This window comes from Ceratotherium simum, chromosome 7 (genome assembly GCF_057802395.1).
Source record: "Ceratotherium simum simum isolate JZ-2026a chromosome 7, ASM5780239v1, whole genome shotgun sequence".
Lineage (NCBI taxonomy): Eukaryota > Metazoa > Chordata > Mammalia > Perissodactyla > Rhinocerotidae > Ceratotherium > Ceratotherium simum.
Window position 1 is genome coordinate 72,288,931 of NC_141906.1, and position 16,599 is coordinate 72,305,529.

At 38.6% G+C, this 16,599-nt stretch overlaps 1 long non-coding RNA gene across 8 annotated transcripts in view; it reads right to left on the reverse strand.

Annotated features, from left to right (window-relative positions):
- The window catches only part of LOC106801400 (uncharacterized), a 124,869-nt gene that overhangs the window by 76,307 nt on the left and 31,963 nt on the right, over positions 1 to 16,599 (reverse strand). For 6 of the 8 annotated variants that reach the window (XR_015552743.1, XR_001390746.2, XR_015552742.1 and 3 more), the window contains exon 3: positions 11,813 to 11,875. The exons of the other annotated variants lie outside the window; for them this stretch is intronic. This is a non-coding gene — a long non-coding RNA (uncharacterized LOC106801400). The remainder of the gene's footprint in view (positions 1 to 11,812; positions 11,876 to 16,599) is intronic. 8 annotated transcript variants of the gene reach the window in all.

A 16,599-nucleotide genomic window follows, 5' to 3' on the forward strand; every position in this document is an offset into this window, starting at 1 on the left:
TTGATTGAGTGAAAGAAAACTACTCAATGAATGATGAAATCAGGAATTAATTGTTGAGCCAGGAAGTAAGAGCACTAACATGAATCACAAAAACTCTTATGTATTGTTTGGAATGTTTTCTAATGTAGGGAGGCAGCATAGTCCTTTGGGAAGAAGTTGGACTAAGAGCCATGAGGCCGAGATTCCAGATTAGTGTTTCTTAAAGACCACCAGCTGCCAAATCAGCCAGGAGGCTTATTAATCATACAGACTCCTGGGCTCCACCCCCGATCTGAATCAGCTTTTCTGGGGTTGTGATTCAGGAATCTGTGTTGTAACAATCTCCTTTTTATCAATAGACAAAAGTTTGAGAATCACTGCTTTAGATCCTGTTCTGCCTTCCTGTTTGACTTTGGGCAAATCACTAACCTTTCCAGGATTCAGTTCCTTCTCTACATTGTAGGGGTTGGATCTCAAATGCTCCTTTAAGTTGTGAAATCCTATGCCCATGACTATTCCAATTCCCTGCCTTTAGGTAGGCCTGTGCATAAGCCATAGAAGATGGACTATTCAAATCTGGTTTGAGCTGTCTCTGGGTCCCTGGGCTGTCATCTGGATACTTTTCAAATTCAGAAGCTGCTTGTTATTGGCTCTTGCTATTTATATTCTTTAATTGCTAGAACCAATTAGTAAGGATATTTCTTGAACATTGGTTCTTAATAATTAAAATAAAATTTTTATATTTTAATATATTTGTATTATAATTACAATAAATTAACATAATATAATTACTATAAGAAATAATATAAAAAATACACACACACAAACACATACACACACACAAAAGGGAAGGTGATATGAAGACCTTGGAACAGATACTGAAAATAACGTTAAGAAAGGTTACTGCAGAAGGCCAATAGAATGTCTCTCTCTGGTCTCAAGTACAAATAGAATAAGAAGAATGTGTCCAGTCATTTTCGTGGACATTAAAAGCCAAGAGCACAGATGGTTGAGTTGAAGAGGGACTCTCTAGCATGTTCTATGCATAGCAGGCCAAGACATGGCAAGTGATAGTATCTTCCAACAAATCCTAAAGATTTTAGAAGACAAAATCCTAAACCAAATTAACCCCTCCTTTAGTTTTCAGATAGAAGAGAGTTTCTTAGAGTCACTAAGAAATGGCTCTAAGTCTTAATAAGAATATTCTGAAAGAGATTTCAACCTAAGGCAAGGTCTTTGCAGTTAATGAAACTTTATTTAGGAGTTCTCCACTCTATTTATTAGGTGTATTGTCCTGGGTGACTTCCTTAGTCACTCAGAGCCCTGATTCCTTATCTATAAAATGGAAATAACAATAAGATCTATTTCACAAGGTTATTGGGAGAATTGAATGAAATAATCCATGTAAAAGTGCCTAGCCTTGTGCCCAAGGCATATTAAGCATTAGGTCAATATTTAAAAGAAAACACTCTTCTTCCTACAATTGTATGGCAGATAATTGTCCTTTGAGCCTGTCTTGTCTTCCTCATGGAGCCTGATAAAGTGGTGACTTAGGACTATTTAGGAGGGTCATGTTTTTGGCAATTCTCAAATTGTTTTAATTTTAGAGTTTCTGTGTTATTCAGTTCTGCTCCCTATTCCCTTTAATGATTAAAACCAAATCACACACATGCATGATGTGTCCTTTTGTCAAAAAATGGAGTCTAAAGACCCTCTCAGAGGCACCTTGAAATATATCTTATATAAGGAAAATCAAGATTATTGACTCCAGCCCGTGGCCAATGATTTGGGGCTGATGAATTCCTAGGGCCTAAGACACTGCGTGGCACAGAGTAAGCACCAAATAAATATGCAGTAAATGACCACAAGGTCTAATGCTTCCAACCATTGTAAAGATGGGAACGCACTTAAAAAAAATTTTTTTTAAGTTTCATAATGTATGGATAGTAGAGATGGAGGGGCTAAATCTGAAAATTCATTGGACATCTTAAGTCCAAGTTAACCAAGTCACCTGGAAATAAGTTATTCTCCAATAACCTAGATTGCTGGAGTTATTTAGACATCTCTCATATTTCTACCAAACTCACCTCAACAATATCAAGCTATTTCTTGAAAAAAATTTCTAAGATAGAAAGTTAAAATTCCTGAATTTAAAGTCACTCTCTCTGGAATTCTTTGGACCTAGAAGCAGAGGACTGACCGAGAGCCCTCAGATTGGTCTCTGTCTTTCTTACTCTCCCCATCCCTTACCTTCCTCTCTCTTACTCTCACTTCTGCTCACTCATACTCGCTCTCATTTTCAGGTATGAGTCAGACACTTGTGTCTTGGCCTGCCCCTTCCTGGAGTTGAATTTCACATCTTTCTTCTTCACCGCCATGTACCCAGCTCTAGCATAGTGTCAAGCACAAAGTAGTACAGAAAAAAAACTTGTTATATAAATTATGTACTAGCTAAAAGTATCAGGGAGATTTCATATCAGGGGGAAAAATTCATTGTTTTACTTCTACAAGACACCCAGCCATTTCTACTAGACTCCACTATTTGCTATTGCTAGGCATATGTTATCCTACATATTTCATGTATTTATTTCTTCACTACCCTATGAGTTGTGAGAGTCCTAAGATTGGAACAATGTCTTCCTTATCTGCATCCTCCCACAAACAGCCACTCCAAGGCTCCGCCCACAGTGGTTAGTGATTTACAAGTATGGCTGCCTGACTCAGAACCAATACGATCAGTACAAGCCACTCTGGATTTTCCAAGGGAGTAGGGACCATGTCTCAATCATGCTGGCATATAGTGCAGTGCCTGACACATCAAAGACTCTCAATAAATACTGACGGAGGAGAGCAGAGAGGCAGTAGGAATGAACGATACTCAAAAGAAAAAAAGTAAATGTTTCAGTGAAGCCAAACATGCAGCAAAATAAACTAATGTGCTTTTCTATTCATTCTATCCTGCTTTCATTCAACACATATTTATTGAATGCCTAGTTTGTGCCAGCCATTGTACTTGGCCCTAGTGACTTGCAGATGAATTTTATATATATATATATATTTTTTTTTATATGTGTATATATATATATATATATATATATATTAGTGGGAAAACAAGTCTGCGTGGAATGTCCACTCTAGTGGGGAAGACAGATGGTGCATAAGTAATTGCATGTGTGCTAGATTGCCAATGGGCAAAGAGAGAAGACACTACCTCTTGTAGAGGTACAGGGGAGGCCTGAAGGAGACAGTGGATGATCGGGGAGAGACAAGGAAAGGAAAGAGGACATTAAAGAATATTCAACAAAATTCATTTGCCTCTGCAGCAAGGAACTTCTTATAAAGACAAATGTACTCAGGACATTAGTCACTCTTTAAACTGATGGTTTAATGTGATGGCAAACACTGGTATAGCAAACAGACGTCTTTATGCACAGTGATATTGACATGCATCCAGCCAAGAAACCCCTGCATTCCTGTTTCACTGACTCATTTGACAGACTCAAATGCCTGAGCTCAAGTGTGGGCAGACCTCCTTGACCTTGGCACCAACACATGAGCTGTGTCGGTATGTTGTAACAAGTACTGGGAAGTGCTAAGCTTTTGTTTCTCTTGGTTTTCACAGAGATATCTGTTGACTTGCACCTGGCATTCAATACACTATTCTGTAGCTGGGATTCAAGCTCAGTAGGGAAGAGTGGCAGGGATAGAGGATGAGGAAGAAAAGTATTAGAGAAATTATCAAGATAAAAGCACAGACACTTACACACTAAATCAAGCTACTGAAAAAAGGGATCCAGAAATGAGTTACAATTTTGACTTAGAATTAGTTCAAGCTCAAGTGCAATTACTTTGAGCATCAAGATGGGTAAGAGGAAAACCAAGGTGCTCCAGTATTTGTTTAGCCACATACGACTCTTTGATCTGGCACTTGTAAATCCATTCCTATCCTACTTTTTCACCTCCCATGACCATCCTGGCCTGTCCAGTACCAGAAGCGCAGTCATAGACCCTGATCTCCACATCTGTGAAATGGAACCTTTGCTGTTGTGTGAACAGGAAAGATGGCAAAGCCTGTAAGCTCACTTATGTAGATATACAAATGAAGGTCTCTGTGTTGGTCTGTATAGAAAAGGAATGCAAGAAAGCAAGAAAATAAATCTTCAAAGAGAATACTCCTTATCACCAAGCATGTCCTTTTATTCAGTTTCTCAGGATTTCCTATCTGTCTTGAGGAGTTCCATGTAGCAATGCAGAGGCTGACAGCCAACGGTCTCAAATCCAGTCCCATCCCTTAGCTGGTACCTCTGGATAAGTTACTTCAATTCCTTATACTCAATTTTTCTCATCTAAAACATGTTGAATTGGAGAGTAAGTAGAAGTACCTGGCACCTATAGATGCCCAATAAATGTCGATTACTTTTTCTCATTCCCTAATAGAAATACAAGGTAAGGCCAATGCCACATGTTTGCTTATATAGATGTAGACGATAAGGAGGATTAAAGAGGAGCCTGAGTGGTGACATGGGAAACATACCTGAGATACAGTACTCAGTAATCAAAAGTGAATACAGGGCTCTGAGTAGCAATAAAGGAAAGAAGAAACACACTGTTTCTTTGGGGCATAATTTCTTTGTTTCATTCTCTTTTGCTCTTGTGACCTCCCTATTTCTATGGTTCTCCCATATGACCACGTGCTTCTGGACGTCAGCGCCCCAGGTTCAATTATTCCTCACGAAGACGCTGGCTGCTGTAGACAGCTATCCTAGCCACACAGCTATCTTTGCCCTAACTTCTTCTCAGGTGAGTCTTCCTACAGGGACAAGAGGCTCTCGAGACTTCTTGCAGAACATGCTGCTGCCCTTACTTGGTCTCAGCCCTAAGTCAGGCAGGCCAATGCCATTCTGATTTTGCTTGTTATTTCTTTTATGAACGATAAGATTGAGAGAAAGAGGGAAGGGTGCACACTCACAAGATTGTTGTGGGCTCCTAAAGTACTGTTCTATCTGAATGGGTGTAACTGCAAAACTCAACTGCTAACAAACTAATGGCAATTCACACACACTCATAAAGGCTCTCTCAAAAGCGTTCCACCCATAGTGTCTCCAATTCCTATTTGTCATAGAAAACAGATGTACAAAGCACTTTCTTTTAATGGTTTCTCAGTCAGCTGAGCTTCAGAAATATTATGTTCATAAAGATATTACATGAAGGATGATAGCATCTTCCTTATCAGCATAATATAAATATAAATAACATGTTATTTATATTATAATAAAAATATAATATAAATCTATCCATCCAACAGATATTTATTAAGTAACTTTTGTGGATTAGGCAATGAGCTAGACCAACAGAAATGCACATATGGAAGGAATTTTTACATTCCCTTGAATAGTATTTATCGATATAGTTAAGATATAGATCTCATGGGTTTACAGTGAAATCTGGTGTCAAGTTTTTCCAGTGCATCACATTTAGCTTTCATGATATTTTCATAAACATAGCTTTTTTACTCTTAGTGCATTCTCTCTTCAAAATTTTTTTGGACAATCTCAAAAAACTGTCATCTCTAGTCTAAAAAAATGGGGTTCCCCATTTAGGATGATTGTACACTTGCTACGAAAATATCGATTCTCAAAAGAGCGACAATTCTGTTTTCATAATTTCCAAGGTAAGTCATGTTTGTGGTGGTCTTTAGAGAAAAGAATGGGGAATAAGAATGGACAAGAGAATGACGTAAAATAACCAATGTTCTCATGCATACATCCCTTATTTTTAGCTTGTTAGGGTTTTCTTTTCCATTCATTAAGCAAATATCTACTAGTACTTACTACATGTTAGGAAATGAAGCAGGTTATTGCAAATAAAGGTAAGAAAAACTGTCCCTAGCTAAAATATACATATATATGCCTTTTGAAGAATTTTTAAAATTACTAAAACATGATATTTTTATTTTAAAAGAAAATAACATTTGTAAAATGAGATTTCAAGAGTGTAATGCCAGTTACTATCACTCTTTTGCCCATAAGAGGTGAGTTAAAGGATAGGAATGTGGCATCTCTTGAGAGTGGTGGGTAAAACATGTTGATGCTTATGAAGAATGTGAAATGGCAGCTAATGACTCAGTGATTAGACAAAGGAAGGAGAAAAATTTAAAACATAGAAAGGTAGAAGACACATGGCATTGGGCATCATCCCACATGCTCTAGGGACATGAGTTCCATGTGACTCCTACCAGTACTAGCTACTGTTCATTGAACAGTAAACCAGCACCAGGTATATCTCAAGCTTTATATATATTCTCATTCAACACTCACAATCACATAACAAGGTAGGTGACATTTTTCCCATTTTATCCATTGTCTAAATAAGGATGTGAGGCTTAGAGAAGGGATATGTCTAAGCTCATATAGTCAGGAAATGTAGAGTCAGGGTCTAAGCCAGAATCAAGGGTTTATCTGACTTTGAAGCTTGCCTATGTTGCTGACCTCTGATCAAGTTCAATCTAAAATTCAAAATGGGAAATCTAGTTAAAAGAGATCCAGGGATGCTTCAGACTATTTCCTTCATCTACAATAGTGACTCTTACTAAATGTTGAATCTCAGACTTCTGTAACAATTTTATGAAAGCTTTAGATGCTCTCCCTAGAAAGAGGCATATACGTTCACAATTGTTGTGTGTATGTGCACTTTTGGGGGATTTCCAGACTCCTCAAAACTAAGGCTAAGAACATGTGCCCTGAAACTTGCAGGACCTGACAGGGATGGAGTGGGTTGAAATGTCTCCTTGGCCAAACCAACCAGGTTGATGAAAATTCTACAGTATAAGCAATTCTTTACAAGCATAGAATTCACCCCTACAGGGGCTAGTCATGATAGACAGAGACCCCAAATTATAAAGATATTCACAAAGAACATAGGTTACAACCTGACTCTTGCTGGCCATTTGAATGGGAGTGAGTCAGCAGCAGTGTCTGAGTAGGAAAGAATGTTGCTAGAATGAATGTGAACCCAACTGTTGGGCTGTGCCCCTTGGTCGTGACCTTGAGGCTCAAAGAATTGGCTCAGATAGTTCTGAAATGAGTAGCCATTTCACAGACAGCCCACAGCCCTACAGGACGCCACTCTCTAACTCTGCCATCATGACACTACCATCTGCAATGACTGAGCTGAGATTTCTCAAGACCAAATTTATCACACCCGAGATTCCATTCTTATATAAGAATCACCTGTCGCTGACGCATAAATTTCAGCACCTAACTGAGCCAAGGGTAATGAAGATTTAAAAGGCAGGGGCCTAAATAAATATCAAGCAGATTTCTTCTCTGTGGGGCTGAGTTTTGAAAAATCTTTGTCCCCTCATATGCTCCTTAAAGCAGACTGTCATTTTTCTACTTTCAGTCTGCATCACTACGGTCAGAGGAAGGATGCTCTAAGAGCCACAGGCAATCCATCTTCTCAGAGGTTCTGTTCAAGCTATGACCTCGGTTTGTTCCAGCTTCTGTCTATCCTCACAAGTTTCAGCTTGCTCTTATCATCAGCTAAATTAACCTTAAAGCAAAGCCTTGACTCATATTACTGAAGCCTGAGAGAAATCAGTGCAAGCCCAGAGCTATGCAGTCACTATACCGAAGGCTGCAGGCCTAAGAAGAAATGCAGGAATGGCTCTTATATTTATATAGCACTTTGAGTAATCTAGAAGATTCCTTTAGCTTGAGACTTTGGAGTGGAGGTTCAAGTGTGTTGTCTGAGAGCAAAGAAAATGCCATTTGAAAATGAGAGAAGGAAGTGAGTTGTTTAAGGAGCAGTGGGATTGCAATAACAATGGATGGGAGGGCAGGACATAGAGATGAGGGAGTCACCTAAACTAAAAGAGGGCCAAGAAAATTGCCCACAGCTGTATTTGGTGAAATTTGAAAAAATTAAATGAAGACTAACAGATATCTGGGAAGGTTTGAATCTGTGACCATGGGCAAATTTTTCCCTCCTCTGGGTTTCCATCTGTAAAATGGAGGAATAGAATGAAGGTTTCTTCCTGCACTGGCATGCCATGATGGAAGGTAGAAGAAAAGGCCTTTGAAGCCAACATAATTACTCCTCTGTCCAGGGAAATATAAACAACAATAACTCCAACAGCCTTCAGCTCTGCTTTTGAATGAGCTCTTTGCTTCTGTCTGAGAGGTAAAGTAGTTCATTCCTTGGGGAAAAGTTGAATGTGGAATGGTAGACCATGCCCTTTTCACTCTGGTTTCATTATGTTATTTTGAATTATTATTAATATATAGAACATTCAATACAAGTTAACAAGATTTTATTGAGTGTCCACCACGTGCCCAAGGCTTCAGTAGATCCTCTGGGGTAGATAAAGAAAAAGTACGTGACATGTTCAAGGTCTTCAAGTCTCTTAAAATTTTCTCAGAGGTTTACATGTTCCATTTTAAAAGCCAAGCAGAAAACAAGCTGTTATATTTTAAAAATCTGATTTTTAAAATAAATATTACTTTCTCTATTAATGTAAGAAACTGAGTTTGACTGAACTTGCTTGTTTTTGTGCTTTTACTAATACATACTATTTATGTATTATTTTTATGCTTTTACTAATGCATACTATTTATGTATTATTTATCTTGTTATGCATGTCTACAAGAAGCCTCACTTTGGCATTTGTAGATCTTACATTGGCTTGAATTTTGTTGAATTCTGGTTGTGTGCCTCTAGGTAAAACACAAAAGTCAATCAAAAAACTTTTTGAATTTTCAAGCGAATACATGCTTGTACATTTTGAAATTCCACTCAAGTGCAATCTCTATATGATATGAAAGAAAACTAAATGAACCATGTTTTGGAAACAGCTCTAACGCCTGAGTGTGCACATTGGTTGATATTTTTTCACATCTATTGAACACTGATATTGCTTCAAGTCAATTCCAAGCAATAGACCATTATCCTCTGGTGTGTACTTATTTTTCAGATACCAAATACATGGTCAGTTATGTCATTTTCCCCAAACTATTTTGTTTTCCTTCGAAGTTTATTTATTTATTTATTTTTGTGAGGAAGATCAGCCCTGAGCTAACATCCATGCCAATCCTCCTCTTTTTGCTGAGGAAGACTGGCCCTGGGCTAACATCTGTGCCTATCTTCCTCTACTTTGTATGGGATGCCGCCACAGCATGGCCTGACAAGCGGTGCATCGGTGGGCACCCGGATATGAACCCCGGGCTGCCAGCAGCAGAGCGCATGTACTTAACCAATACGCCACGGGGCTGGCCCGTCCTTCAAAGTTTTCTAAGAGAAATCACTAATCAATTTATTGTAAATGACAATCTTTTCAAAAACATGTCTTGGTTGCAAAACAGAACTTTTCAGGAATTAAGGACGTTTCAAATGAGGTCTTTCCAATGCAAATTGTCTTTGTCACGACCTGAATGTACTTGTCCTAACTGTTCTGTATGAATATGCTTGTACGTACTTTCAATTACATGTATTTAAACATATAAGAATGGTGTAAGACATAGCAAATCCATTAATGGAATTTGCCAGTCACATTACATATTCCTAAGCAGTTTATAAAATGATGCACCAAGAATTCAAGTGTGATATTCTTACTTAAGACATGATATACTGTATTACCACGTTTTTATTCCAATAATCCAAAGCACTATTTTGGGACCTTTGGTGTTCAGAATTGAGTTGATTATACTCTTCAGTTCATGAAATGGCTAAGGCCCTTTATATCCATTGCCCTTATGGTGAACACAGTAAAATGAGAGACGGATATTTAGGGTGACCAACCATCCCGGTTTTCCCGGGACTCAGGAGGTTCCTGGGACATGGTACTTGCCATGGGAAAGTCCCAGCAAACAAGAGACAAGTTGATCATCCTATGTGTATTATAATTCCCATTTACCATTGGGGAAACTGCGGTACAGAGAAGCAAAGAGCTTTGCCCAGTCTACCCAGCAAACTAGAAGCAGATGTGGGACTCAGTCTTCTATATTCCAAGGAGAGCACATTCACAACTAGGCATATTCCCACTATTTCCTCTATACTATTACTTTCACCTAAAACTGTAAAAAAAACCAACGTCATCTTTTGCTTTTTTTGTGTGTGCTACCATTTCAAAAGTGCTAGGTTGAAACCCCGTGGGTACTAGTGAACAGGGCCCTTTGTCGATATCCCACATTATTCAGGAGGAACAACATTGACACTTTGTGTTTTAAAGAGTAGAATGACAAGAGAGACTGAGAAATTGTAATTATTACAACTCTTCAGAGCAGAAGAAATACTAGTATAATCTCGGACTAACCCATCAACTCTCTCTTAAAACCACCAACTATCTCCAGTCTTGACTGGGCCATCTGTGTAATTTCGTGAAACAAACCAACTTAAACAAAGCTCAGGAAAAATGACCAGGTGGCTACCTTTTGAACCATAACATGGTAATAGCTAAGATTTCTTGTTGTTAGTGCTGTCAAGTTGATTCCAACTCCTTAGCGACCCTGTGTGGGCAGGGCAGAGCAGAACTCTGCGCAATCTTTTTGTACCATCATCTCATCTTCTGGCACTGTATCAGACAATGCTCTGCTGCTATTCAGCTGCTATTCATAGAGTTTTCATGGCCAATTTTTTCGGAAGTGGGTGGCCAGGTCCTTCTTCCTAGTCTGTCTTAGTCTGGAAACTCCATGGAAACCTGTCCACTATGGGTGACCCTGCTGGTATTTGAAATACCAGTGACATAGCATTCAGCATCACAGCAACACGCAGTTGCCACAGCATGACAACCAACAGACAGGTGGTGGGGTTCCCTAAGTTTCCCCGACCAGGAAAAGAACCCAGGCCCTGGCGGTGAGAGCACCCAATTCAACCACTAGACCACTAGGGCTGGCCAGCTAACATTCACTGAGGGCTTACTGTGTGCTCGTCACTGTGCTTAAAGCTTGACATGGATTCAGTCAGTTTAGCCTCACAATAATTCCATGAAGTAGCTACTAATGCTCCCATTTTACAGATAACAAAAATAAGGCTGAGAAAGGTTAAGTGATTCTTCTAATGTCACGCAGCTGATAAAGGTTGGAGCTTGGATTTAAACCCAGGCAGTCTGACCCCAGAAACAGTGCTTTTACCCATCCATTATATCACTTTTAATAAAAGCAGCTAAACAGCACAGTTCCCAAAGTCCAATCACTCAAACAGCTCCCTGTTAGGGTAGACCTAAGACTGGATAGACCACACATTCCTGAGATGCACAGCGGGTATGTAGGTCTACCTGTTTAGGTCAAAAGGCATGAGGCTTTCTGGCATAGGTATTACAGGATCTGAAGGAAGAGATTTTAATCCATTGATTAATTCCAGAATGAGAAATTGTCCTGCCAAGCTTCTATTATTTCTTCAGTACCTCTATTTCTCTTTCTGAAAGAAGTAAATAATATATCCTGGGCTTCTGTGAGAAATGACTGGGTAAAATAATGGGAAAGCACTCTGCAAACTGTAAAGTGCTTTGTACAATTATCCCATATGTTAAGGAGCTTCCAAAATAGCAATTTCTTCCAATGCCCTTGCAAAGCAAATGAGACACAGCTGCTAGAATGCTCTGCAAAGAGACAGATATCCAGCTCTTTAAAACATTCAAGGGGGAAAACACACACTGTAAAATTACCCCGAAGATGAATTTTACAAGAAGCATGAAGTGTCATCAAGTTTTTCCACGGTTAATTCTAAAAGAGTGCCAGCATCACAAAGATCAAACAAGGCAGTTCTTCCACAGAAACCTGGGGAGCTACACTGCCTTAATGACACTTGCATAACAGTTAGAAATATAAATTATACTCACATGAGAAGCAGAAGTGAGGAAGCCAAGTTTACTGGCTCTTCTCAATCCTTTCCAAAGACAAGCCTGTTGGGAAAAAAAGGAGGACTTGTTCTAAACTACACAAAAGGAAGACGAAAAAAAAAAAAGGAAAGTAAGGAAGGATGAGGTATTTGCAGAATGCCATGAAGCACTGAGAGTGACTCAGCACTTGACAAGGGGCAGCAACACTCAGATGAGTTTGTTGAAAGAACTTGAATAAAATCAGCATTCCGTGTAATCACAGAACATGATTGCACCACTAAAGAAAATGATCAGCCATGCATTTGGGGGGCTGTGGTTTCACGGAAGTTGCTGGGGTGTGGGGGAACTCAGGGATGAGTTACAGACTCCTCATGTGACGTGGACTAAAGCTGGAGGAAGCTGGGTTGGGTCTCTGCCCTCTTCCTTTCTTCTCTCCCTCTCTCGCGGCATTTCAGTCCTTCTGCAATCAGCCAGAAGAAGCAAGAAAGCTGGCCACTGGACGATGAGAAATTGTCAAACAAGGGAAATCAAGTTTCACTTGTAGCATAAAGTATAAAATGCATACACTATATAAATAAGTCCTGAGGTGAGGAGAAGGGAAGACTTTAGTGGGATCCTCTACACCCATGAGAATCATCAGTGCAGATGCCCGTCTCTGGGTGGAGGAGAACCTAGGTTATTGGAGATGGAGGCTAAGCAGATTTTTAAATTTCTTCAGGGAAAAAATAAAATCACAATTCCTCTTAGTAACAAATTTCTATCTTTAATTACCCTGTTAGCCATTAAGCTCTGTGCTACAACTAACATTAGTTTTTCTTGTTCTAAATTAGTCTTTGTGGACATGGATGACTTTTTTTTTTTTCCCCACTGAAAAGTGTAAATCCTTCACATATTTGCACATAGTTATTCTCATACTAAATTCATAATGGAAACCCACAAGTTCTCCTGTCCCTTCCCAAATGAGAACTTCCCACCCCTCACCTCAGGTTATAGAAAGGAAAAAACCATTTTGATGCATTGGCATCATTTTTCCTATTTCAGGTGGCCAACTATAGACTGAGTGGAGAGTTCACATTTTCACATCTGAAGAAAAATTTGAAAGAGTTAAGAACTGGAGATTTGACATTTCCATATTAACTTTTTTTTCAAAATGCTTGTATTAATTTCTTTTTTGTTCTGGAATAAACTCAGGTGTAAAATACATTTTACGTATTCATTATTGCATGAATTTGTTCGATTTACATAACATTCATGAACTGAATGTTATATTTTTAAGTTTTGCTGTCAGCTAAACTGTTCTCCTTCATTCATAAATGGAGCTGCTGTGTTAAGCAACTGATTACCATGAATGAAGGGAGCGTGACATCCCTAGAATTCTCCAAAAAGCTGTTAAAACCAAGCTATTGCCATTTGATTTTCCCCTTAAAAAAAAGAGAAAACTATTGTTCTACTTGATTTTCTTTTGTTCTGAATAGAAAATTTTAAAAACTAGATTGGACTTTTTGTTTTTTCATTTTGGCATTCCTGTAGGAAGAGAGAGGGAATGTTCTCTTTTTCATCAACCAGAACAATACCAGTTTGAGTTTAAAACACAGCCAGATCTCAAAGAAACTATATTATAGCTTTCAGGAATGGGAAGAGCTTTTTCTCTCATAGGACGGAGGTGAGATTTTCCTTTTGTCTTCAGCCTTTGTTAATACCAAAGCATGAACCATTTCTACATACATGTTTGGAAGCATGAACTGAAACCGATAATAGAGAGTACAGTAAGCTGACTCCTTGGTTCTGACCAAGACAGCAACATGCATTTGAATTTGAGTTGGATTTAGATGAGCAATTCAATAACCTGTATAGTAGAAAGAAGACTGGGGGCTTAGGAATCAAATCACATCGTGATCTTGCTGAGGATTTTGCTCTTTTATGGGCAGCTTAGTAAACAGGGTCAGTTTTTTAAATTACTTAACCATTTGCAGAGAGCTTTCCCATTGTAACACTTAATCGTTTCTCCTCAACTCGATTTCCTCATCCATACAACTGGGTTAATACAACTTACTGTGCAGGTCTATCATAAAAACTAAATAAAATATACATATTAGATGCTTACTATAGTGCTGGGAGCATAAAAGCTGAATGATTGTTTCTTGTCTACTTGGCCCTTATATGGTTCTACTGCTAAATGTTCTTTCTCAATGAAGTAATTTGGGCTATAGTAACCTCCTGCTACCCTCTCTCCTACAAAAAACACAGCTAACTAAGATAGTCCCTTAATTTTGACAATTTTATTATATCTTTCCTAAGGAACTCCATCACCTTATACCTACTATAATAATTTATTGGACACTTACCATGGGCCATGCATGGTAAAAAGCACTTTACATGGGTAATCTCATTTCATTTCCCCTACAACCCCATGAGTTCAACACTGTGGTTATTCTTCTTTTGCTTCAGATTCACTTGTTCACCAATACGAAGAACCCCAATAAGTAGCTTTTCAACATTCATCTTATGTATGTTTTATTATCATTGCAAAACATTAATGCAATGCCTTCTGAACTCTGTTTTTCAAATTATATTCAAGCAAAGCACTAAGATACAATGTCAATCCTCCAGAAAGTGACATTTTTTATCCCAGAGAGGGAACAGAATTTAGATTAAAGGGCCCACTATCTCCCTTTTTTTAATCATATAGGTGCTTCCTATCTCTGATTAAGTTTACAACCCTATCATAAATAAGAACGGCCAAAACTCCTATTAATATCTGTTTAAGAACTGCAGCCAGTATCTACAAAGTGCCAAACTGACAACAGAGACAAGATGATACAGGTCAGCCATCTTGGTGAAATGAAGAGCAAGAGATCATTGTAGAAGAATTCTCACGGAAATCATTCCACTCACGTTTACCATCTAAAAGATGTTATAGACATTCATGCACATTGAGTTGGCAAATTAAAATGTTCTACACAAATATTCCTAAATTCTAATATGAAGGTTAGTAGAGCAATGAAGAACGCCTATGCTTGATACAGAGACATTTACCAGGGAAAGAAGAGCCCCTAGTTGAAAGGACATTACATCTCTATTTAAAAACCTCAGTCAATGCAGTCCATTTAGAAAAACTCCTGAAATGAAACATTTATAGCATACTTTTTATATTGTGTTTGGCTTTGTTTTATTTTTTCAATAAATATTTATAGAGGCATATAACCGGGCTTTATTTTCTTTTGAATAATTTTTGATATTTTATGAGATAATGTTGGTTCTTATTTCTTGGAGAAAACTGAAGCAATCAGAAGGGATTTTACACAGGGCCTCAACACTACATCTACCTCCCCTACCAGCATTAGTACCCTAAACATGCCTGTTACCACGGAGGACAATATCTGATTTCTCTGAAGCCAAGTCTTCCACTTGAACACTAGATGTTATCACTATTTGCCAACCCGATGGAATTGCTTAAGTAATTCTTCCTATCTTTCTTAAAACACTCATCTGTTCCTCTCTACTAGATCATTTCCATCAGTGCACAACCACATTGTTATTTCTCCCAACCCCAAACAAACACAAACACCACCACCAACAATAAACACTTAGCTTGACCCCACTTTCCCTACCTATTTCTATTTCATTTCTTTGCCTCTCTTTACAGGAACTTCAAGAGTTGGCTTTCCTCACTATTTCCAATTCTTCTTCTACCATTCTCTCTAAAGCTACTTAAGCCAGACTTTAATCATCACCACTCCACCAAATATGTTCTTGTTAAGGTTACCGATGATCTCTAGTTGTGAAATTCAATGGTAAATTTTCAGTCTTCATCTTTTTGACCTATCAGCAGCATTCCACACTGTTTTCCACTTCCCTCTACTTGATACACGTCCTTCTCTTGGTTTGTAGGACACACACCCTTCTAGTTTTCCTCCTACTTCAATGGTCATTCCTTCTCGATGGTTTCTTTTTTTCCTTCTTGACCTCTTAATGCTGGAGACCCCTGGGGTTGAGTCCTTATCTTCTTCTCTACTTTATCTATACCCATTCACTTGATAATCTTACTCAGCCTGACAGATTTTAATACCAACATGCTGAGGACTCCATCTTTAGCCCAGATATACTCAACATATTCTCATAAGCCCCGCATATGCATGATCAACAACCAACCCGACATTGCCGATCAAGTGTCTAATAGTCATTTCAAACTCCATATATTCAAAACCCAAATCCCGATATTCCCCACAAACGTGCTCTTCCTGCAGCCTTTTACAACTCAATTGATAGCAATTTCATCTTTCTAGTTTCTCAGGCCAAAACCTTGATTGCTTTTTCTCTAACATTCCACATCCAAGCTATCATGGAATCCTGTTGAACTTTACTTTCAAAATATATACAGAATCGAATTACTTTTCACCACCTCTGCTGACCAACCCATGGCCCAAGCCACATCATCTCTTGCTTGGGTTCTGGCATAGTCTCATAACTAGTGTCTTAGCTTCTATCCTTGCCCTACTCAGTCTAAACACAACATCCAAAAAGATCCTTCTTAAAAAGTCAACATCTTGCCGTGATTCCTATTTCACTCAGATTCAAGCCAATGTCCTTTTCAGTGACCTACAAAGCCTTACATGATCTTGACCTTGCCTCTCTGTACCTCTCTGATCTACTGCTATTTTCCCTTCATACATTTTGCTTCAGCCCCACTGGCCTCTTTGCTGTTCCTTAAATATGCTGGGCATGCTCCTGCCTTTTGGCCTTTGCACAGGTTGTTCTCTCTGCCTGTGACGCTCTTCCCTAGATAT